The sequence below is a fragment of the Ursus americanus genome, chromosome 19 (genome assembly GCF_024610735.1).
Source record: "Ursus americanus isolate L20-20 chromosome 19, mUrsAme1.1.p, whole genome shotgun sequence".
NCBI classification, from domain to species: domain Eukaryota; kingdom Metazoa; phylum Chordata; class Mammalia; order Carnivora; family Ursidae; genus Ursus; species Ursus americanus.
The window spans coordinates 29,156,362-29,182,704 of NC_142145.1; the positions used below are offsets into that span (position 1 = coordinate 29,156,362).

A 26,343-nucleotide genomic window follows, 5' to 3' on the forward strand; every position below is an offset into this window, starting at 1 on the left:
AATATCACTTTAAATTATAAACGTCTGTCAACCTGAAACCAAGAAACCAGTTCAAAAAGCAAGGTGTTTATTTGGGAATTAGAGAATTGCAATGAAGGGTACACAGATATGGGTAGAAACCCACATAATGTCCCATTTACAGGAGGTGAACTCAGGGCTCTTATAGATTTTCTTGTTCTTGCTGACTTGGAATGTTGGTGGTTTGCCCCAGTTTAGAGGTTTAGAAAACAGGACATGCAAGGCAGTTCCTCCAAAATGGAATGGCTGCCCTGTATCTATTTTTAAAAAATGGCTCAATTTACATCATTTTTCACACTTCATAGAATTAAAGAATCTCTGTCTTGTTCACTGACGTATCCACAGTGCCTGCACAGTTCCTTAACGTAGAAGGAGCTTAACACAGTTTTTGAACGACCCAGAGTCAGTGACATTATCCTCTCTGCTGGAAATCCAAAGTGACTCATAACCAGATTATCCAGTTGGGAAGACACAGAGAACAGTAGTATGTTCTGGATACAAATGTTCAAGCCATCTTAATGATTAAATAAAACAAATAATCATGCTGTTCATTTTCATATCTTAATCACTGCGTACTGATTTCCTACAGATTCTCACCACTTCTGTACTGCACTGAAATTCTATCATAGGGAACATGACAAGTCTTCTAGACAAAAACAAATGGGACATGATGCCCAGGCACTTTAAAAATTAGTATTAGAGAGGAGACTACCATTGGACTTCCAGTATATGAGGCCATGTGTGGCCAGGGCAGGCCCAAGCTGTCCATTCTTGTAGATCATCCGAATTATGACTTGCTGGATCTGCAAACTGATTGAGTAAAGGGATTTTCTGTAACTAGTCATCTGTAGGGATATCCAAATGACCCAGTGCCATTTACTGATAAACCTGTCCTTTCTTCACTGCTCTGAAGTAACACCTTTTTTGTAATTCTTATTTCCATATCTGCATGGGACTATTTTGTACTAATGGTGATACTGGTTTATTAATGTCTCATTACCGCATTATTTTTATTACTATTTTATTTTAATCGTTGTTGATAGCATACCAAGTCTTCCAGTGTTGATCTTGCTCAACACTAATTAAGTTTTCTTGATCTTTTGTGTTTTAGAGGCAGCCTGTCAATATCTACAACAAATTTCTGCAGGGATTATGATTAAAATGGCAGTGAATTTAAAGATCTATTTAGTAAAATGGGCACTTTTGTAATATCTAGTATTTTATATATAATTCGAATTTACTTCAAGATTTTATATTTCCCTAAGTAAAAGCTTTCCATATCTTTCATTGGATTTATTCCAATGAATTATTTTTATTTCAGATTTATTTTTAACATTTCAAAAGGCATCCACTTATTAATTTCCTTTTTAATTATTTATTATTTGTGTATGGGAAAAGTCTATTATTCATATTAGCCTTATATCAGATAATAAAATTTTCCCCAAGCATCCCTTAGGCTGCACTTCAAAAGTTGGGTATATTTCCAGTATCATTTTTTTAAATTGTATCTTATTTCAAGTGTGGTTTCTTCTTTGACCCGTGGGTTATTTAATTCCCTTTTGCTTAATATCCAAGCTGTTTTGGGATTTATATTTCTAGTTTAATTCTCTTATGTTCAGATAACATTTTCTGAATTATTTCAGTCTTTTAAAATAGAAGACCAGCTTCTTGGCTAAAATTAATTTTAGTAATTTTTCCATGTAAATTTTAAAGAAATATGTATATTAAAAACATTAGATCAATTTGTTCACATCTATGCACCTGTTGTTCAGGTCTTCAATATCTTTGCATTCCCACCAGCTGTGTATATCTTCAGTCCCTTGCCAACACTTATAATTTTCTATCTTTTTGTTATAGCCATTCCACTGAACGTGGAATGGTATCTCACTGTGGTTTTGATTTGAATTTCTCTGGTGACTAACAATGTTGAGCATCTTTTCATGTGCTTGTTAGCCATTTGTATATGTTCTTTGGACAAATATATTTTCAAACCCACTTCCCTTTCTGAATTGGGTTCTCTTTTTGTTGACTTGTGGAGTCCTTTATATATTCTAGATACAAATCTTTTATCAGATATACAACTTACAAATACTGTTTCCCATTCTGTGAGTTCTCTTTTCACTTCATTGACAGTGTTTTGGAAGCACAAAAGTTTCAATTTTGATGAAGTTCAATTTATCTTTTGGTAATTGTTTTTGGTTGTAGTTTAGGTATTATGTCTAAGAATGTTTTGCCAAATCTAAGGTCATGAAGATTTATTCCTATTTTTTTTCTAAGAGCTATATTGTTGTTACATTTAGGTTTCTGATCTATTTTGAGTTAATTTTTGTATATGGAATTCAACCATATTCTTTGGCATATGAATATCAAGTTGTTTTAGCTCTGTTTGTTGCAAAGAATAGTCTTTCCCTGCATTGAATTGTTTTGGGACCCTTGTCAAAAAACAATTTACCATGAATCTGATGGTTTATTTTTGGATTCTTAATTATATTCCATTGGTCTATATGTCTATCTATGCTTATACCACACTGTCTTGATTGCTGTTGCTTTGTAGGAATTTGTTTTTTGAATATACTTGAGTAAGGGACAGTTTGCCATAATTTATATCAGGGATTTAATTAATTAAATATTGAATGTACTCTTTTGAGGAATGCTGCTTTACATTTAATCCAAGGACATAGATGTTAGAGTCACCCTTCGAAACTTTGAGTGTTTAAGTTGGCTACTCCATTTTGTGGAACCTGAACTCCATCCCTCCTTCATTCTGTCAGACTGCCCAGAGTTCTTCCAGCTCCTGAGACACTGCTTTTGAATTTGAAAATACTGTGAGGAAAAACGGAGCACCAAATGTCAGGCTTACCTGTTTCCCTGATGTCAAAGAACGTAGCCCCTCAGATCTTGGAGGCATGGTAGCTTTCCAAAGCCTTCAAAAAGTTTTTTTCCCCCCAAAAAAACTTTATCCAGTTCTTCCAGTTCTTCCCAGCGGGGGCATCAGTCCGATATGACCTCCTACCAAAGCCAGAAACAGGAATCAGAATCGCCTTTAATGCATTAATAAGAATAGAACAATCTTGCTGGAGAACAATTTACAGATTCAACCTTTGAAAGACATTATGTAAGTCATTTTGAGGCCTATCGTAGAACTATTTTCAAAATTTAAAAGAAAAAGAAATATTGGATTGGGGGGGTCTTCTCTGAGAATGTAGGAACTAAGTTGATCCTGGAAGAAAAATAAAACTCTCAATAGGCAAAGAGCTCTGTGGAACAAATTATTCCATAATAGCTTTTGATAAACAGTATAATGAAATAAAATGTCAAACAACAGAGGAGACCTTGGGAAGAAAAGTATACCTAGCAAAAAAAAATCTGATTCATATTATAAATCCTGCAATTATTTTACTATTGCAATAATATCAAACACTTTATATCAATTATATCTGATGAATTCTATTATCAGAATTAATGATGGGACCTACAAAAATAAAATGAATCAACTGGGGGAAAATAAAATTCACTAACAGAAAATAAGAAGAGTAATAATACTAACCTTTCAATCAGTAACTAATGCTAAGTCAATTAATGCAAATAAAGCTCCCTCAGATGCTTTGATGGAAACATCTTTGAACTATCAACCTATTATTATTGTGTATTAAAAGAGAGCTTATTGAAGTCATTGTGCTCTCATCTGGGGGTGGCATATATTGTAATATAAATAGGGGGGTTTAGTGATTTATAATACACAGTTTTCTTTTCCATAAAACAACGGCAGTGCTCTCTGGATGAATTCCTGGCAAACCACAGAGCACTGTTCTTTTCTTTCTATGCCCTTGTCAGAGCATTTGAATCACTCTGTACTCTATTGAGTTGACAAGTGCTCTTCACTGCCTGCCTGAAGCCAGTGTAACCCATATTACAAAGCAAAGCCAGCCTTTCCTCCACCGTTTCAGGAAGAAACTTCTGTTTTTGAGTGGTTGCAAAATAGGAGTAAAGAGAGGAGGAAGGTGAGGAAAAGCCTTACTGAAATATTTACAGACCTGTTATGGTCACGGTGGCAGAGGCAATGGCTTTCGTAATTGGTAATTGTACTATCAAACTTAGCGGTGAGATTATATGTCTCAGGTCTCAGTTCATAGCAGCCTACTTTCAGAATTAGCTCATAGTGGTTTGCCAGGTAAAGGCCAAATTGGCATTATTAACAAATTCTCCCAAAAAATCTAGATTCAATTAGAATTTCGGAGTGTGTCAGGGTTTGTTAAGTTTAATAACACCAGAAATTAATGTAACCCTATGAGGGCAAGCAACACCTCCATGGACCATAACCATTTAATATCCTGGAAAACAGGCCCAGACTCTCCTTTTTTTCATCCAATTTGCCAACATTCTTTCTATCTCTCCTGAATTCTAATCAATCACAAGAAGACTGGCTGCCAGGAATGATTTCCTCAAAACTGGAAACAAAATGTTACTATCTCAGCCTAAGAAAATTATAACATATTTACTTTCTATGTTGCTTCTGGGCTTCCTTGCCTGTGCAGAAACTCATATAGTAACAGAAAGTGTGTACCGATAAGAAGAAAAATTCAGACAAACCGATTTCACCGAAATAAAGACTACTCAGAACATATATTGTCAGATTATAAAATCATTTTTCATATTTTTTGCTTCAGTTTTAACATTAATATTCAAATGTAGAAAGCCTCTTAAAGACGTAGTAGGTCACAAAAATCCTGTAAGCCCAACTCAGTTGTTGAAAGTCTGTCATCTTCCAAGTCAGATGCATATTTCGTCTTCGTTAAATGCTCCCCAACGTCCTCTCTCCTTCCCTGGCTAGAATTCTTTACTTCTTCCTTGGTGTTCTCACACAGTTGTGTCTTCCACTTAAAACGCAGCATATACTTAGAACTTTGCACGAGGTAGCTCCCTTAATGCTCATGATACTCTGATGAAGCAGGTGTTGCTTTCCCTGTTTTCCAGATGAGGTCACAGAGACTCAGAGAAGGCTAGTGACTCCCCTGTGGTCCTTCATGAACTCTCTTCTGACTGACTCAAAACCAGAGGCTCAGTCTACTCTACCATTCTTCTCCTTGGCTCTTGTTATTTCATCAAAGATTTATGTACAACACTCTTTGAAATAATCTAAAGGCCTTCAGCTTTACCACCCACAACCTTTCAGAATATCTACATCAGGTAAAAGTTATGGGGATGATTTTTTAAGCTTATCAGAATCTGGCATCAGTTACTCTTAACAAGCCATAAGAAAGGACATACATTTGTCCACCTGATTTCGGGAACCTCCATGCTTTAGTCCTAAGATTGCCTGTTAGTTTTCTCGATCAGTGAGCCCTTATCCTGTCTGATCCTGACTTCTCCTTGGGTCCCTAAAACACTTTGTGTGTTCCTGCCTCCATGGTTTTGTAAAATTATATATATATAATTATACACACACACACACACACACACACACAATACATATGCTATTGCACATTATATCTATATATCTATATATAATGTGTACATATTTATAAACATACATATATAGGGAGAGAGAGTCACATATAAATCAGTAACCTATAGTGACTAAGAACTCTGCATTTCAGTTATTGCAAATTATACTTCAGTAAAAAAATAACCTAAAAACTACAAACAAGCAAAAATCCCACTGTGGTTTATACTTCTTTGTCCCCTTCGTAGTGGCGTAACTGGTTTTCCAAACTGTAGGTGTAGAGGTAGAAATGGTTGAAATACATCCGTAGTTATTTCAGCGTATTCCTTGGATATTATCTCTTAAAATATAGAAAGAGCGCCAAAACCTCAACGCCTCCATCTTCTAGAATTACACCACTTTCTACAAAGCATAGATAATAGAATTCAGACTCCATTAAAATGAGGGTCCAACTACATGAACCCCAATAAACTGAGGGTCTTGCTGCAAGGGAAATAAGAAGGGTTACGGAGCACTTTCCCAATCCGTGATGCTGTCTCCGAACAACTTACCCTTTCCATCCCTCGTGTTCTAACTTTTGAAAAGAAGATAACTTTAAAATTGTGGCTCAGTTTTTTTTTGAAGTCATGGAATAGAGTCAGGAGAAAAGTGAAAATCATATCTGGTAGTAACAGCTTTGGAAATAATGTGGTATTTAAATAAGATATAATAGTAAATTGTTCTAATAATAATGTTCTGACATGGAGATTTCTGAATGCCAGATGTGTTGATAGTCTTTTCTTATCTCCCTTTATGTTACATTATTTTCATTGTGAAATGGTTTTATTATTCTTCGTACATTAAGTTTAAACCAGTAACCATATTTCAAGCCTTATCGTTCTGAAGCAGCAATCTTCAGTACATTTCAGAAGGTATTAAGACACCAGACTGAAGTTCCACTGATTTCAGTTATGCAGAATTTCCTGAGAGAGACTGTCTCATTGCTGTTCAAAAATAAAATTGGGATATAAAATATGAATTCTGATTAGTCTTCCCTGTAGTCAGTCCCTTTATGGTTAAGAGTGTGACATTGCTGACAGCTGCTCAGAATGCCTCGTTGTTCTCTATTACAAACCCACTGACACCAACACTGTTGCTTGAATTTGCTGAAAGAATTAAGAATAAAAATATAGAGAGCTTTGTTTGATTCATAGGGTATTCTAACACCAAAAATATAATGCTATTAGATTTCTGCTTTTTATAGGAGAGTAACATGTGACATAGTAAAGAAATTTCCTCTTCTACGAACTAATAATAACATCAAATAAAAACAAATCTGGACTTCGGTAAGGAGAAACATCATTTTACAAAGGCTATTACAATAGTGTCCCAACCACTGGATTTGCAAGCATCTCAAAACCAAGCAGAAAAAGACTTTTTTCTGCAGGGCAGTGCAAGCAGGGCTCGTGGGAACTTTTGAGGGGAAGATGGGAGAGCTAACGGAGGTGACAGCGTGATCATGGTGGGCTGATGGGAAATATTTTTAGCTATGGTCAGTCAGTCCTCTAAATGAGCTATTAAGAGGGGAAGTTCTATACTTAAGTGGTTGCTTAGACTTGGGGGCAAGCCAGAGTTTAGGGATTGCAGGGGAGAGAGAAGTCTGCCTAAAGTTTGGCCAAGTTAAATCAGTAGGTAAGTGATGGGCAATTAATTGTGAACCGTTGGTCAATGTTTTGCTAGAAATCCTATTTTTAAATCAAAATGAAACCAAATCAACAAATATACTTGAATGCCTACCATCTATGGGACACCAAATTCTGTGGAGAATGATACACTCTGAGGTAATCTTATTGGCCATGACTCTCTCTCTCTCCTTGGAACTGACCATGGGGAATTTTGTGTTCTACTACTCCTTGGTCACACTTGTTCCCTGATGCTGGAAATGCTTTAGTGAATGAGGGATGACAAAGCAGTGGAAGTAAAACAAAGTTATGATTTGTGAGTTCACAGAAGTGCCCAAAGACAATAGTAGGCAAGTTGTGCCAGTGAGTGCATGTTTTCTAGGCTGAACTTATAAATAATTTATGTCAATTAAATGCCATGGTGGGTGTGTGTGTATGTGTGTGTGTGATGTGTTGAGATGGCACCAGAAGAGACAAAGAGGCGAGATGTAAAGTTTCTGGCAGGGCAAGTGGTCTATGGTTGGAATGAGTGTCTTTTCTTCAGCACAGAAACTGAGGACCCCCTAAGTAGAATTAGCCATATGTATTGCCAAAGAGAGGACAGGAAGGAGCATCAGGCAAGAAGCTAGATATTCATTTTCTTCCTGGAACTGCCTGTAATAATTAGGATGATGTTGTACAAGTCACTTAAACTCTTTGAACCTCACTGCTAATATCTATAGAATGAAGGTATTTGATAAACTTTAGGGTTGTTTCGCCCCAGGTTTAACAAACTGTGATCATCATTAATGATTATACAGTTGCATGAGAAATTGTACTTACATTCATAGTGGTATGAGAAAAGTTAACGAGCAACATTTATTTGCTTAGAGACAACAGAACGGATGTCAAATAGTACATGTGATTAGTTATAAAAATAAATGCTACAGATATTCATGTATTAGCAATTTGTAAAAGAGTGAGAACACTTCTAAAATACATCAGAAAAATGAAAAGAGGTAGAATTTTTGAGTTAGTAGTTCTTTTATTTTTGTTTTTTGGGTTTTTTTTTTTAAACACATTAGGCGATCTTATTATCTATGTGTTTGAAAGCTAGTATTTCAGGAAAAAAATGCACAAGGCTTATGATTTCTCTGTTTTGAGAACCACTTATGAAAATATTTTTTTTAATTTTTTTATTTATTTATTTTTTTTTATATAATGATTTTTTATTATATTATGTTAGTCACCATACAGTACATCCCCGGTTTCCGATGTAAGGCTCGATGATTCATTAGTTGTGTATAACACCCAGTGCACCATGCAATACGTGCCCTCCTTACTACCCATCACCGGTCTATCCCATTCCCCCACCCCCCTCCCCTCTGAAGTCCTCAGTTTGTTTCTCATAGTCCATAGTCTCTCATGTTTCATTCCCCCTTCTGATTACCCCCCTTTATCCCTTTCTTCCCCTACCGATCATCCTAGTTCTTATGTTCCATAGATGAGAGAAATCATATGATAGTTGTCTTTCTCTGCTTGACTTATTTCACTTAGCATTATCTCCTCCAGTGCTGTCCATGTTGTAGCAAATGTTGAGAACTCGTTCTTTCTGATAGCTGAGTAATATTCCATCGTATATATGGACCACAACTTCTTAATCCAGTCATCTGTTGAAGGGCATCTCGGCTCCTTCCACAATTTAGCTATTGTGGACATTGCTGCTATGAACATTGGGGTGCATATGGCCCTTCTCTTCACTACGTCTGTATCTTTGGGGTAAATACCCAGTAGTGCAATGGCTGGGTCATAGGGTAGCTCAATTTTTAACTTTTTAAGGGACCTCCACACTGTTTTCCAGAGTGGCTGTACCAACTTGCATTCCCACCAACAATGTAGGAGGGATCCCCTTTCTCCACATCCTCTCCAACAATTGTTGCTTCTTGCCTTGTCTATTTTTGCCATTCTAACTGGCGTACCACTTATGAAAATATTTTCTCAAGCTAATCCATGTTTATTTATGACAACTGGGTCTGAAATGTATGATCCCCCTATATGCCTGTATGGATGAAGTTTTAATCAACATGGGTAATATTTATATTTACTAGCAGGGTGATATAATGTCTAACCATAAAATATGGCTTATGGGTAATAATAATATCAACTTTCAAAACCTAAGAAAATGAAAAATGAAACTTGATAGCTTTTTGATGTCATCAACGAAGAGATAAATAGTGGTTAATAATCAATTGTATAGCCTCATATTAGGCTGAACTTTTTAGCAGTTTTAATAGAATTTCTTTAAATATATCAGAGGAAAAAATAAATTTCTAACACACATAAATAAGCTACAAATACAATTCACTTAAATATAATGACGTCTAATACAAGCAGTCCCCTTAAAGAGGCCTTAAACATAACATATTCAAAATAGGATGCGGTTATTATAGCTGAAACAAGAATGAGCTTACAAGTAGCCGTAGAAGGTGGGAGAGTATTAATCTATGTTTAAAGAGACCGTCTGACATTCGGGCAGTGGTATTTTGGTGTACGAGAAGATCAGCATTACATGACTTGCTATGGACCAGAAAACAGGATTAATCTGTACCCATCTATCAGGAAGACTGATAGCCCCTTTTGCTGGTTAATGCAGGGTCATTTTTCAAGTATCAGATGTCTTTGTGATGTGAATTTTATGGCTCAACAATTTTCCAAGGTTACTCTATTTATGGTAGAGAGTAATTTGCCAATTCAACCACTGTTGCTTGGAATAACATTCATTCTGATCTTCAACTCCACGTTTATATTTATTGTGATATATGATGAATTGCCTGTCACTGCTGAGTAAGGCACAGGAAGTTTACTGTGGTCACTCCAAAGCAGTCAAAACTTAACACAAATTGTTCTTTGGATTGAAAACACAAATGAGCTTACTTTCATATTCGTTGTTAACTAATTCTCACCCTTATCTGTTGGTGCTGCATGATTTCCAAGATTTTTGTTCTGTTCTTTGTTAACAGTTGCTGCAAATAAGGCCAGTACTTTTCAAAACTTTTCGAAATTTATGTCAAAATTCAATGAATTTCAATTATGCTTTATAAAATACACAGGGAGAGAAACATATAGCTAACATATAGCTAACATCATTTGAGAGCTTCCTGTATGATGGGTGCTGTGTCACACAGAGTATTTCATTTAAACCACGAAACTTCAGGGCACCTGAGTGGCTCAGTCAGTTATTGATTTCAGCTCAGGTCCTGATCTCAGGGTCATGGGATGGAGCCCTGCTGTTGTGTTGGGCTCCATTCTCAGCATGGAGTCTGCTTGTCCCTCTCCCTCTATTCCCTTCTCTCTTTCTCAAATAGATAAACAAAATCTTTTTAAAAAATCATAAAATTTATTACTGTGAATATTCGATGAGTGGCGTAATACTGGCCAATCCAGAAATATGGAAGACCATCCAGAGAAGTTTCTGAACTCAACAATTATTTACAAAATGCTGCTGGGTATCCAGCACCATCAAAGTGTGGGTGGGTATCAAGTGATGATTGAAGAAAATGTCAATGTAAGAAATTTTGAAAGTAAGAATCCTTAGTAAAAAAAAAGGGGGGGGAGAAAGTATTAAGGAAGGTTATCACTAAATAATGAGTCTCCAATCTTCATCACCTCTAATTTTCCTATTTCCAAGGATGTATAGTCATTGTAATCATGTTTTACTGTCTCTTCTGGCGAGAGATTAATTTATGTTTTTCACATTGAAAATGATAGCCTAGTTAATACTGATTTGACTTTTTATAAATAGTAATTATAGAAAAGACTGGAAAAAGAAAGGCCATGTAGATTAGATGAACGAGAGATTGGCCAATGGGTGAAGTCAATATATACACAGAGCTGAAACATAGTAGCTTACGATTATTGTTGTCAGTAATTACAATGAAGCCCAGGTGATTAAGAAGTTAGGCCAAGATCAGACCCAGAAATTTGTAGACCAAATCAAGTTTTCTGTATTTTCATTAAAATGACCTCAACTCCTGGACGAAAAGCACAGTGCAGACATGGAGTTGAAGTGTTGTCACATCGAAGATAAAAGAGATTATTTTAGTAAAGATAGAATGGAGCAGCTTTAGGGGATTTTGCCGGGGAGAGGCTTGTGATTGTATAGAACTATGAGGTTTCAGGAGGTCTGAAATGTCTATTTAAGGTCCCATGAGACTTTCTAAAGCTGAACTGAATACTGGAAGAAGGGCCTGTTTGGAAGTTGTGTTCACTCTATTACTCCAGATTCCTACAGAGATGTCATTGACTGGACAGAGTCTCAGAGATTAAAAATTCTCCCTGGATTTTAAAATCCTTTGTAGAGGGTATTTTTAGATGTTTTAGCTACCGTTTATTTCTATAACTCTAGTACCTAATTTAGAACCTCCTGAGTGAATTTTTAAGGAGTTGAAGAAAGTTTCCAGGGAAAGAAAAGTAGTGAAACTATTTCTCAACAAAACAACAGTAATAACTCCTCGATCCAAATGAACTTGGCCGTCAAGCCCTAAATTTGGTCACTCTATTGCAGGGAAAATTGAATGGTCCATACGCTTCTCAAAACTCAAACTACAAATGATTTAGGTTCCTTGACTGGTTTAGACAAAAGGAATCTAATGTTTTGGACATCTTCGAATACTTTATGCCTTTCTCCTCTAGTGGTCATAACTCTTACAGATCGCTTATTGCTAATGCTATAAGCCCGAGGCAGAATTGAAATAGTAAAAAATAATTTGTGAAAGTCAGGCCTGTTTCACAAGGGCCCTGGGTTAATGTGAACCATTAAGAACGGGCATGTTAAATATTCACTCGCATTTTTTTCTATGTTTTATATATTTTTTTACTTTAACTTTTTAAATTAGCTTAAAATCTTTTTGTACACAGTATAAGATGTGATCATTTATTTCCCTAAATAATGTATTATGTAATATTATGATGCTTCACTTTTCATGTACATATTTCATAATTTCATATGTATTCATAACTTTATATACATACATACACACATATGTTTGCTACAGGATTATCTGTTTTGTTTTATTAATCTATCAATTCTTACAAAAGTACCACATTGTTCTTTGAATATTGAGTAAAAATGCCACCGTTGATTAATTTTTATTTTTTCAAAATATTTTAACTGTTCATTGTTTTGGACTAATGCATTTCCTTTATTTTATCCAAAGCAAAGGCTTACTGAGAACCTAACGAGTTGCCAGACACAATAAAACAAGACCTAAGCGGTCTCAGTTCTCAGGGAGCTCGCAGCGCAGTACAAGTGTATGTCCCTGGCTAAAGCTTCTGTCCAAATTCTCCTTTGTGTTTCTCCTGAGATGCACTAGGCCAGACTTTGAAGAAGCCTCAAATATTATTTCATCTTTCTCCCTTCATGCCTTAATCAGAGCGAGAACTTACCAGCCTGCTTCCTTCTTCTCACCTTGTCTGCTCACTGCGAACTTGCAGCTCCTGAGCTGAGGCATTTGCAAAAGTAAGTTGCATCTTTGCAACCCCAGATCCCTGAGGGCAGGAGGTCCCGCTTCCTTATTCATGTGGTCTCTGCAGCTCCTGACGCTCTTCCTGGCACAGAGCCGAAACTAAGTATTTGTTTAACATAGCCGGCTTGCTGCTGTGATCTTCACATCTCTGACAAATTTGTAACATTTGCTGCCAGATTGATACTCTTCTAAGCTTCCTCAATTCGGAACCCGTTGATTCATTCACTCCTTCACTCGCCAACAAGTAGTGTCCGTTGCTTCCAACCCACAGGTGTTTTCACGCCTCCCCCAAACAGAGCATTCTGTTCCTTAACCAAGATGCAGGGAAAGGTCGGGCTTCGCACTGAGTGTGCCCTGGTGATAGGCGTGTAGTCCTGGGCACACCTAACACCCCTCTCTCGAGGAGTTTTGCATGAGAATAAGAGGAAGAGAGTGAATGCGGATATTGATGTCTATCAATAAATAAATATTTTGGAGATCTGTCCATCTAAGATAGAATCCTTTGCTAGCTCTTTCCATGAATATCATAAAATGGGCATGGATGAGGGTAGCATGAAGCTGTGGACATCCCCAAACACACCCAGCTCTTGGCCCGTAGAGGACTCCTTTCCCACTTCATCGTACCATCTTCCTTATCCTGCCTCCTAAGTGTTGTTTTCAAACTCTTCTCCCCTTATCAACCTCTATTTGCATGAAATCACCAAATCCTGTTTTCATTTAGCACATCACCGGACCCAGCACCTCTTTCTGTCCCCTCCCCCCTTCATGCTTCTGCAGAGCTGTTACCCCACCCACCCCGCCCTGGCCAAGAGCTCTTCCAGCCTCTTATCTCCTCATTAATCTAAACCCAGTTGCTTTTCTAAATCATTGCTCTGATCTTGCTCCTGATTAAAATTCACAAGACAAAAGGCTGTTTCTCCTGACAAACAAATTCTCTTATTATAATCTGAGATCAATAACTCATCAGATTTCTAGTTTTCCAGAATGCCTTGAACTAAACTTTATGCCCAATTTCAGCAAGTGTCCTTGGCTGGGATTTTCTTTTGGAATTACCACACCCACTTCAGTTTTGGCTCTCTTTTGTCCTTTTGCAAGAATGTACTATTAAATACCAGATAGATTTAAAAAATAATACTAACAACAACTGTAATTAAAATTTATAAGCATCTTTGTTCCCTTCAGACAACTACATTTAAATGTAAAACAGAATTTACCTTTGAGATAAATTACTGCTTTTTTATTCTCAGAAAAAGTCTTGGCAGAGCCAAGCCTCTGTGGGCTTTCATTCTGCTTGGGAACAGGAAGCTACGTCTGGATAAATCTACACTTTCTTTATATTCAAAGTATCTACTGCCCACACTGAGTCATGTGTTTTAGTGAACAGAGAATGTTCCAGGCTGTTCCAGGTCCAGGCTTCAGTCTTCTGTCAGTGCTGACCTTTATGGACTTCATCAACCAGGTCCCTTGCCCTTTGCTTCTGGTTGTGTTTAGCAAAGGGGACACACCAGCAAGACATCAGAAGAGGAGAGAGGAAAGAATTGGGGTATTTCCTTCCTTCTCTCTCTGCCTTGCTGATGCGTGGTTGTGCAGTACTGGCTGAGTTTCTTTCCTCTGTGGGGTGAGCATCTCTCAAACCTACAGGTCTCACCCAGTCCGTAATAGCTTTCTCCACTTATAATGGCTCCCTTGCTGTTACAAGCTCTACCATTCCTTTTAGGCCTCCTTTAGTACTGGTCAACTTTGTAACCAGTCTTTATTAAACACGGTTTAATTACCTCTTTTGAGTTACTGTAACTTATCTGTTCCTCAGCAATACATGTGAGTTCGTAGTTGCTTGAGTGGGAAAATAGAGTTAATATCTGCCCCTTCTATCCAATCCATCCAAGCTGCCGAAAGTCGTGAGCTTCACCTCACATGAGAGAAGTCAGAAAAGAATAGCTGGACTGGACCAATGATCTGATTCATTAGAAACTGACTAATTCATAACGTCCTGAACACAACAGATTAGCCCATTATATTTTGATGTAATTTCATTGTCCAAATGAAGATTCTAGGCTAATGCAATAACCCATAGGAATAGAAGATTTTGCTGTTCATCATCAATGGAAGATGAGATGAGAATGTGGATGATGGGCTCTACACAAGAGTAAAGAAGAACCATTGTTTTCTCTCTGAGACATATGTCATTTGGGCTTAGAGTACAGGGCATGACAGGTTCTGGGCATTTCTGGTGGGTGTAAGCTGAGCTTGTATGGAATGAGTGCTAAGTAGCCTTAGGAAGGCAGCTTTAGAAAGTTGAAATACTGCTATCTCAATTAGCAATAGTTCTCTATGTTATTCTGCTTTCCTTAGTGAGATTTTACCAAAAATTTTTGGATTTATGGAACCATTGGGTCTACTGGTGGATTAAGGTGTAGGTGGCCTGGTGGTGATAACTGAAAGAGAGTTGTATCCAGGAGAAAGTAATTTTCAGAGGGGCATCATCAAAGGAGACAGCAACAAAAACACATAGGCTCCAGGAGGCTGAGATTGAGTCTACATGTGGTAGCAGCTGTGGATACTTTCAGAAACCAGGGGAGCATTCAAAGTAGGCTAATTTCTGGTAATCAAGCTAGCAAGAGCTCATGCATACAAACCATGGTTCCTAGAAGAACTCTTGACTATTTTCTATTTAGTCATTGAAGGGACCGACCATTTGTATTATAATTGTTTAATGTCTATCTATACTATAAGTTCACTGTAAGCTAGCCTTTTTTAAAAAAAGATTTTATTTATGTGAGAGAGAGAGAATGAGCAAGAGAGAGAGAGCACAAGCAGGGGGAAGGTCAGAGGAGAGGGAGAAGCAGGCTCTCCACTGAGCAGGGAGCCTGACATGGGGCTCCATCCCAGGACCCGGGATCATGACCTGAGCCAAAGGCAGATGGTTAACCAAGTGAGCCACCCAGGCTCCCCTGTAAGCTAGCTTTTTACTTTCCTCTGATTCCTTTGGCTGTCAAGATAGGACTAAAATTAAATTCTTAGGTACATACTCAATAAATGTGTATAAAAGGGGGAATGTTGTATAGCTAAAAGAGGCAGTATTGTATCATGGATGAGACTGATGAGTTCCAGTAGCCATATGACCATAGGTAAGTTGCTTAGCAACTCCTTGCCTCAATGTTCTCATCCGTGAATAGGCCCAAAAAGAGTACTTAGTACAAAGGATGGTTGTGAAGAATTAAGTCTTTTAATATATGTAAAATCCTGAGATCAATGCCAGTCATATAGTAAGCTCCAAGCACGCCAGCTATCAATATTATAACTAATTGTTCTCATTGCTATTATTACCAATAATTAAGAAAATGACTACAGAAAGTAGTTGGATAGAAACTGGACAGATGCGACAGCTAAAACCCTTACCTTCTGAGACATGGTTCTAATAATTTCACAAACCATTTTAGGTCACAGTCACCTCTCCTGTATTTCAGCCACTCTGGTTTTATTACACAAACAAACAATTGTGTAGAGAATGATACGCCCTCTTTTTTTTTCACTTGCCTCATGTTTTATTGTCATAAGAATTCCTCAGATCCATCATTTCCTTAAAGATGAGGCATTTTCTCATGCTCCCTTTGCGTTCCTTCTTGCTTCTCTTACTTTGCTGATTGAGAGCTTGGGCACAAATTGTACTTACAAAACCACAAAGTGATTAGACAGGAAATTGTTATGAATATTTTTATTGTTACTACATATCTCCGTACCATTAACTTAGGTTTAGTAATTGGAAATTATATCTTTTACGTTAATAATTGTTAATGGACAAACAGAATTTGATTATTTTTCTCTTTATGTTTATAGTTTCTCTTTTACTATATTACATCAGATAAAGATGAAATGCAGGGGCCAGAAAGCCAGACTGTACCTGTCAGCTTTGGGAGAAATAATGGTGAACATGACAAAGATGACATATATTTGTGTCCAAGTACAGCTACCCTGAGGACAGAGGAGCCCGGTTTGCTTGGACTATAGCATTATCACTATCCCAGCACACTCCCTGGAGAGACTGGCTTTACATAAGCAGAATTGACAGTGGTTTATATTGTTATGCAACTTATGATATTTCAGAGGCCCTACTTGATCAAAACCATCTCCCCAATTACTGTAATACCTGACATTCATCACTGACTTTCCCTTACCTCCTTCACAATAAAGAGGAAAGAGGAATTAAGGCATCATATGGGTTTAATAGCTCTTTAGGCCTTCTCCATAGTGACTGATACTTTGGAGTGAGATGTGACAGATACAGGTGATGAAGGAGAAAGAATCTGGCCTCATGAGTCAGGCAACCTATGTTGTAATTCCAGGTCTCCCACTACTTGGGCATACCAACTTCTGCAGATACGTTCGTTGATTTTAGTGTCCTTTGTTCACTCATAAAGCACCTCTCAGTGCAAAACTAGAGTAACATGGTTTCCAGTTTTGAGAATATTACAGTCCATTGCAGGAAACAGGATGGCCTATGTCAAAAGTTAAATACCAGAGTGGTGCAACAGATGGTTTTCAAATGACTGCTACAAAAGTATAAAAATAAAAGGGTAGGGGGTCACTGTGAACCGAAGGTTTGGGGGGATAGGATCAGAGCAGTCTGTAAAGGGTAAGGTGGGGGGAGGTGTGGGAGAGAGTACAATGGGAGTTAGTAAAGTGCATTATATTAGGTAAGACTTTGGATAGAAACATGAAATACAAACGTTTTATGAATCATTTAAATAATTATAATGAGAGAATTTAGTTTTATGATCTCATTAAAATTCCTGATAGCTTATATAGAATCTACACTTCCATTTCCCTTCAGTTTGTTGGCCAAGAGTTAGCATTCACTGTTTAACTCAGGATTTATATGGGAGGGAAATAACTGGAAGATCTAGTTGTTTTTCTCTGCTTTAATAAAATTTAAAAAAAAAGGAGTTTTTAAAAACAATGCCAAATGGAGCCATCGATTTTTATTTCAAACTAAGCAACTACAGTCTATTCTCTGATAAAAATGAAGAATTCCCCTTTCAGCTGATAAGGCACAGAGTGTTTATCTTTGGCTGATCATAGAACAAAGTTGGCCTGGGCTATCCATCTGCTTTTATGAGGCTTTGTTAACACAAAGAGACAATGAGGCCAAAAGTGGCTTTTGACTTATTGGGTTCTTATCATATCTGGCATCTCTTCATGAAGGGAAATAAAAGTCAGGTGGCAGTTAAATTAGGTGAACTTTTCTAAAATAAAAACAAATGTGGGAAATGGTAGGTTTCTCCCCCTAGTTCCCAGGAGCTGTATGAGAATTAATGTTGCTTGTGATCCTGAAAGATGAAGTTCACTTTATTTCCCTGGCCTTGATGACATGGGCTTAGCATAGCTTATGGAAAAGGATAAAAACAGAGGCATTAATTGAACACCAATCTATTTTAAAATTCTTCTTGACAAATATCTACACGGTCAAGGTTGTCCCACATAGCCAAAGGTTGTGGTATAGTTACTGCGCAGTGAGGCCAAACATACCATGGGGAGACAATGTTGTTTTTGCTCGGATATTGTAAGTTTGCTCTGTGTTGTACATAAACCTCAACGAATGTTTTTTAACATATTAAAGAATTAGAAAGTCTCAAAAGCATTGAGTATTTTAATGGTATCTTTGAATTTTATGGTAGAAGTGAAGTCCTTCCGATTCTCTATTTTTTGTAATTATATCTCGGGATGCAGAGAAACAACCTCAATGGCCATCTTGTCTGCACAATTCAAATCCCTTCATAGGATGTTGAACCGGTGCTTCTTCAATATCTAGGGAACAGCCCCACTATGGGAAGTTCCTGTCCATGGAGTCATCTGGTCCCACTGCGCACTCAACTTGTTAGGCAACCTCTCTCTTTGGCTCAACTTTCTCTTAATTTATAGTGATTAGCAATAGTTTTTAACAACACAAACAGCACTCTGTCCCCATATTAGTGCTTCAAATATTTGAAGAACTCTTCTTTATCTTATTTTTCTTAGCTTTCTCTTTTATTGACATCCTTACCTCCTGTAGCTCTTACTCATATAACTTTGTTTCTAAGCTGCTTATCATCCCGGCCAGTCTGCTATGCATTTGCCTTAGTTTATCAATAACTCTTTTAAATATTGTATCCGGAACAGAAGACTATATTCGGGTGTGAGCTGATGAGTGTGAAATATAGAAAAGTATGATTTAGACTGTATTTTTGTTAATGTAAGCTAATGTTGGTTTTCATAGAGGTCAGATCTGTAACTTGTAGTCAACCAAAATCTGGAGATTTTTTTTTTTGGTCTCATCTGCTAATATATACTTTTAGATAGATACTTTAGAACACACACACACAATCTAGGTATAAAGGGCACCTTAACCCTTCAGTCGGTTAAGCATCTTCCTTTGGCTCAGGTCATGATCTCAGGGTCCTTTGATCCAGCCCCACATGGGGCTCCCTGCTTAGCTGGGTATCTGCTTCTCCCTCTGGCTCGCCTGCCACCTCCCCCTGCTCGTGCTCTTTCACTCTCTCAAATAAATAAATAAAATCTTTTTAAAAAAATCTAGGTGTAAGAATTAACATTATTTCTGTTAAATTTCAGCTTGTCTTTTGGGCCCTGAATTTGCTACATGTTGATTTTGCACATTTATAATTCTAGGACTTCTGGGACTTTATCTAAAACAGTAATTACAAACATCATAGGCAATTGTCACAGAGAGAATTCTCAAATAAAATGAGGTCCTCTGGTATTTTCTGGTCCCTAGTCCTAGCAAAATGCTCCTTTCTCCCAGCCTTCTTCTGTTATTCCCTAACTCTCCTTAAAGTCAGCAAGCCTTAGCAGTCATGTTTCAGCTCAAGTCAAGTGCACACTACAGGGGGAGCCTCAGGAACTAAGGCCTGTCCCTTTCTCCCAAACCCGGAGATTTTGCCACAATTTCACTTGTCTGAAAAGAAAGTAAGAAAAAGAAATAGGAAATATGAATAAAATTGCAGCACTTTCAGAAATGGAATTTTTACACCTACAAGATAAACAAGTCCATGCAAGAAATCCTCTTCAATTATCAATTAACAAGTAACATTAAACCTATTCACAGCATAGGGCATATAAAGGAGGGCTAGACATCACTGGCACTCTAAAGGAGCATACAGCATAATAAGGGGATTCAGGGAGACATACCAGCAAGTCAAGAAATCAAGGAATATTAAAGGTTTAAATTGATATTTTAACAGAACATAGCAGAAGTTACAGGCAAATGGATGAGCGATTGGGAAGTGATGTCATAGATGTGAAAAGAGGCCATTGTATGGTAACATGGTTCAAGGCAGCTCTAACAGGAGGGATCACTTGAATGGGGCTTTTAAGGGGAGAACTGGGGACAGGATTCTAAACAGAAGAGCAACATGGATTGTCTTCACTGGCACATGCCTAGTTCATATTCTGCCATATTTTGCTGTTGTTCATATGATCGGGGTCATATTTATTTTGGAAAATGAATTTAATTCCACTCCAACTCTTGAGACAAGTAATTATTAATTATTGGTTCCAAGTAATGTGACTGAGTTTTAAACAAACACTAGGATTGCATATTCCGGAGAAAGTTATTTTTCCTTGATTTCCAAATGAGGATCTTGGGAAGTGACACATCACTTCTGGAATCCTGAGAGAATAATCAGAACCAGGGGCCTAAGCAGGACCAGCCTATGCAGTCATAGAGGCCAGATCTGGGAAGGGCCATGAGTCCCAGTAACAAAATTTCAAAGGGGCCCACAGAACTTTTCTGGAGAGCTTTGAACCCCAAAGTCCAGGAATAAGACTAAATTCAGGAATATTCCACTTTGTTAGGAGCTAACACATGTAAATTTGGTCTTAAATGAAGTTCAGAATTTCTTCAGATCTCCTTCCTCTGAGCTGTTTTTATACAACTCCATATCTTAGGTGCTGCTAATGGATACCAGTGGGCCCATTATACTATATACTTAGACCAAAAATGCTGTTTTGCCAAAAATAATCTTAGATATTCTCTTTGGGAATTTCCATAGAGTATGAGGTAAATTTTTTGGATACAGTTATTGGATAGGGTAATTAATGATTCCAAACACGGTAAATTTATGAGGCTTATGCTTTCTGCCTTGTGTGAACTGAACCTGCAGATAAGACCAGAAGAAGAATTGCTGAAATATTTAGGCATCTTGAAAATAGCAACAAGAACTATAATAGGGCTATATGGGGACTGCTTTAGAGTAACGTGCATGAGCGTAATCTACTTATAAAAATACCAGTCCCGTTAATTTAAGATCACATCCAGTATTGTAATTATGAGCCTATAGAATTGAGAGGCAGGTCATTCTATGTTTTTGGAAAAAAAAATCTTTCCTTTTCAATTTAGAAATCATTTTTCCTTATATCGAAAGACCAAAGTTGTAGTATCTTCTTATGGCTAAGGCAATGGCAATTTTTGAAAAGTGGATGAATTTAAATTTAGTTGCAATATTCAAAATTCTATCCATTAAAAATGGTCTCCGGAAAACTCCCACAAGGTGCTACACTAAGTAATGCTGATGGAGAAGGAGGATGAAGCGGGCGATGAGAAAACCATGGGCTATCACATGGGTCACGTACCCTTCACCTTGGTCTATAGGTACTTCTGCAATTCAGTAATTATCACTTCTGTCTCTATCAACAGGATAATAAAGAATGGAATATGGCAAGGTGGGATGGAATTTGATCATCCAGAGGCTTCTTATGCTTGGGATATTCTTCCTTTGCATTACTTCTGAGTCTCAACACTGACATTTTTAACCATCTCAAGCTCGGAAGCAATTATCATGGGATTTCTGATCTTTGAATTCCTAGCAAACCATAGACTACGCACAGCAGTTTCTTCCCTTAGTCCACTGACATGATATACAGCTTTTGAATTTATGTGCATTTTACTTAGGATCAAAGAGAGAGAGAGTATGAAAAAGTAGGCTGTCTGTTACAGAAGAACAAATGTATTGAAGAGTTCAAACGTAAGTTTTCTATCAGTTAAAGAAGTGGGAGTCCCTGTGGCCTATAGGAACCAGTGTCAGACTCGTGGGGAAGGATTGTGTCCTAGTAAGTAGAGAGACCCTGGGGAATACAGTGGTGCTGATTTCTCCTCCAAGTTCCGGTGCCTGCAGGAACTTACCCTGTAAGGTAGTATCTACTCTTACTATTCAATAGCACATAGCAGAAAAATCCTCAGAAAATGTTTTTATATATTTTTTATTTGCTTTATTTGCTTTTTATAATATGCCTATGTAGGAGGAGCCGTGAGGCATCATGGAAAGGCTACAATCTAACTTTTGTATTCTCTTCCCGCCATGGTGGCCCTGGGTGTGTTAGTAACATCTGCGGACCTCTTGTTCTTCATTGACAAATGGTGGTATTAATCCTTACCTCATGCCCACTTAATTAAGGATTAAATGAGAGGGTAGGTGCAGGATCTGCCTAAGAGCTAGGTGTGCATCGTATCACCATTCTGTTGAAGTTCTATGTCTGGACTAACCCTCCTTTGGTTTCTCCTAGTGTGCACGTCCCCAGTCAAATGTGTCCCCCTCAGTGAGGACATTCGTTCTTTCCCCAAAGTCTAAGGGGTTCTGTCTTAGGAAACCAATCAGTGCTCTCCTCACAGTACTGTCATTGTCTGCTTTCCCTTGAGTTACCTATTTGTTTGGCCATCTTCCCCTGTAAGGCGTTAACGCCGAGGCAACAGGACCCATGCATGTTACTCATACTTGCAGCCCAGTTCCTCCTCCCGCTGACACCACACACAGCCGGGCCCCAGTCACTTCTTCAGCCAGGGTTCTTCTGTCGTGAAATGAGAAGGTTGCACAGGTGCATAATAATAGAGGGAAAAGCTAGCGCCTGCCCAATTTATTTAAATCCCCTCTGGTGTTTTTCTTTTTCTATTTTCCAGCTGAGTTCCTCAGTCCTTCCTGCCATTTTTAGACTTTTGCCCTCTGGACACATCCAGTGCATTTGTCAGCCAGTTTATCACTCTGTCTCTAATCAATCCACTTCTGACCCATCAAAAATGAGCTGGTTCTTGCTCCCGTTTATGTGGATCAGGCGTGTGATATTTTATATTAAATACCAAAAGAGGCACAATTATAATACACTTATTAAAATGAGATTGTGGGGGAATCTCTTCATTAACAAAAAGAAAGGGAAGCGTAAGTGCTTACACACCTCGTAGGAAGCCTCCAGGGCCTGCCTGGGCCATCTCCCCCCAGACTACCCTTCCACGTGTGGGAAACTCACTTCCACACTGGAAATGGCATGTGAAGGGCCCTGGCTTCTGTGCCTCGGCATTCATATTCATTACAGCATTTTCTTCCCAGGGGTTGAGGAGTAAGGAATGGGATAGGGATGATCAAATAGGAAGGGCATCATCAGAGAATCCTGTCTTGAGAGAGTGACTGTGATGTGATCTAATATTTCTCAAATGCTGCAGTTTCTCTAAAATAGTGTGTTGAAATGGTTCAGCCCAATTTGTCTGGATATCTTTTCACCCTTCCTTTTCCAGCTGGGCCATCTTGCAATTCCCCACCCATCCCTGCCCCTCGTGGGCCTCAACGGCAAACCCACATTTAGGAAAGTAACAAAGAGAAAAACTCCGCATTGCTGTCTGATCCTAACTTGTCTTAGGAAAACTCAGATTTCAAAAGTAGACCTTAGGAAGAAGTGGAGTGTGTAGTCATCATTAGACTGGAAATCAAGGTACCTGGGCTTAAAGTCTTCGCCCAGCTACTAACGAGATAGATGATGAGCCTGGTTAAATTGCCAAGTCTTTCTAGATTTCGGATTTTTAATGTGTAAAATGAGGAGATGTAAATAAACCATCTCTAAAAATGCTTCTCAGCTCAAACATGTTGTCAGTATCTAAATCACTAGACTTTGTAACACAGGGACATTTGTGTGATGTAGACATTTGAAGATAAGATTCCAAATCCCTCATAAAGGTGACCATATACTCTGCTTACATATAAGACCAATTTACACAAGATTCCCACACAATCTCAGCTCATAGACAGTCCTGAGCAAAGTATGCAAACTCATACACTGATATATGAGTGGATAAGAGACCGGGCCAGGTTGATATCTAAAGTGATATCACAGAAAACTGTGTTGTACACATTCCAAGTACTTGAGAAGTGTCTTTGAGATGATTTTTAAGTAAAATCAGAAAAAGTACCTGAATTATTTTCCATCTGCAAATTGGTAATCAAAATTTAGCATATTTTGTACATCACAGTAAAATTTTATTTTCCTTTCAAAATGTCCTATTTCCCATTCAGATGAAAATGCATATTTCATCAGGTTGTTATTTAGAAATGGTAATCAAGCATTTAAATTAAAAACAGATCATTCACCTGTAGCATATATTGCCAGGAAGTGTGAGGCAGACTTTCTCCAGTCTCACCGTCAGCTTCCTTCATACACAGCTTCACGAAAAATAAGGCCATATCTGGTGGCATTAATTCCCAAATTCATATTCAAAATGTTAATTTTTCTTTGAGTTTTAACTTTTATTCTAGCCTTCCTGGGCTTTTTTGTATCTGTAATCTGTGCAGAAATGTGATTTTGATTAGTTTTTTAAAGAGCTAATATTTTTATTTAGAGGGAAAAATGATGGGGAAGGAAAACTCCAATTAGGCCTGCTGGCATGTGGGGTTGATTTCTGTTCCTTATAAGTATAGGACTAGCAAGAGCTGCATGCAAATTTTGGTCATTTTATGAAAATCAGTTGTTTTCAACTCAAAATGTAAACCCTTTTTAGTTCTGAATCTTCCCCCATAGCAGAGTGCCATGCGCTCGAAGTGACAGCCTGTTTTCTTACACAGACAGGTTGGTGTGGAGACACCTTGCTCAAAGAGGCTTGGCTTCCCTATTTGAAAACTTATTTCTCTAAAATCCTCTCCAGTGGAGCTCCCTGGGGGGCTCATTAATCTCAAAATCACAATCTGGAGAATCCACACTGACCTCTTGCCTCAGAAAGCCCCGTGTTCCCTCAGCTGCAAAGGCAGCTTGATGCTCCACTGAGGGTGAAATCCCGAGTGCTATCCTTCCCACCGCCGGTGCAAGGGCCAGCTGGGTTACTTCTTGGATTTCTTACAGCCAACTGACTCAAACTTCCCTCTATGGGACTCCCCTCCCAATCTAAGGCATGTGACAGGAGTCTTCAACTGTCTAAAAACATATCCCTGATCTAAGAAAAATGTCAGAATTTCTGCTACACAAAAGTTGGTTATTTTCCTAAAATAGCTAAAAAAAAAAGAGAAGAAGAAGAAAAGGAAGAAGAAGAAAGGAAAAAGAAGAGCAAGAAAAGAAAATGCTCACAATTTGGAATACATTGACTTAAGAAAGCTGAGAGGAAAAGAAAAGAATGAAAAAAAATATAAGAATGAAGGCTGTAATTGCACACGAGAGGATAGAGCAAAAAAGCTATCATTTGTGAAAAGGACGAGCCAGGATTCAGAGCAGGTTGAGCGCCAGAGGCATAATCAGCCTGCAGAAACTTCGCACAGTGGTGGCATGGGGGCGGGGCGGGGGGTGGAGGGGAGCTGGGTGAGGGCTCAGCATCCCCACCCCATGCAGTCAGCTCCATGCCCAATGCTCTGAGAAGACACAGCATTTACAAGTAGAATCCTTGCTTCCTTCTGACTTAGGTCTTCATTCCCAGATGCTCAATAGTTTTCGGGTTGACCTTCAATTAGGAGTGGCTCCAAATCTGTAGCTTTAAATTCCACTTCCCCTTCTCCCCATTCCCCATGGTCTCTCAATCAAATGGTTAATGACCTGGAAATAAACGTACTGGGAGACTGGGGTGCTATTCAGGAATGCAAAGACTGCGATGCAAAGTGGGCTTTTTAAAGGGAATAATCACTTATTGACACATTAGCAAGTTCTGATCAAGGTGGACCCATTTTCCTAAAGTAGCTAGCCTGTCCTAAGCCTTGACATGATGCAGTGGCAATGCTGTCGTGTGACACTGTGAATATTCACAATGAAGGCTTTTAGGGAACAGAGGTTAATTGCATTGGAGGCAGGTGGTCTTTGCCAGCTTCCTTTCTCCTTTCCTGAGATTCTAATTTTCTTACCTTCTGTGAGAAGAATATTTAAAGAATATTCCTTTAGGAGACTGCTGGGACATTAGCTAGGCTGCTGTCTGTTGAAGTTTCAAGTACAGTTCAATTAGACTCAATTTAACATATAATCTCTCTGAGGACCCACTCTGAGCCCAGAACTATGCCAGACAGCATTAGGGTTTCAAAGGAATAATCTCCACTCTTAAAAGTTTGACCATCCGTTTAGTGAAGTAACAGTCACAAAATATAGTCAAGGGAAGAGGATTTGAATGAACATTCATATGCAAAAATCAAATGAAAATTTTTTTAACAAATGCACGGATAACTAGGCTAAAAGATGCCTAAACAAAAGCATAGAATTTTGGTTCTGATTCATCCCACTGTACCCAGGAGCCCTCAGTGATCCCGGAAGGGTTACGCTCACTTCTAGCCCACCTTGTAAGCAGCACTGAGAAACCAGATATGCTATGCTCAGGGGAGGGTAAGCAGTATAATGAGGAGTGTGTTAAAGAGAAACCCTGGCAGTAACTTAGGGTACTTTCCTCCAAAAGACAAATCTAAGCTGGAGAAAAATAACTTCTTCCAAACATTTGAACATT

The 26,343-nt window shown here is 38.2% G+C and overlaps 1 protein-coding gene across 1 annotated transcript in view; it reads left to right on the top strand.

Annotated features, from left to right (window-relative positions):
- The window catches only part of RIT2 (Ras like without CAAX 2), a 423,565-nt gene that overhangs the window by 36,080 nt on the left and 361,142 nt on the right, over positions 1-26,343 (top strand). The window lies entirely within an intron of this gene.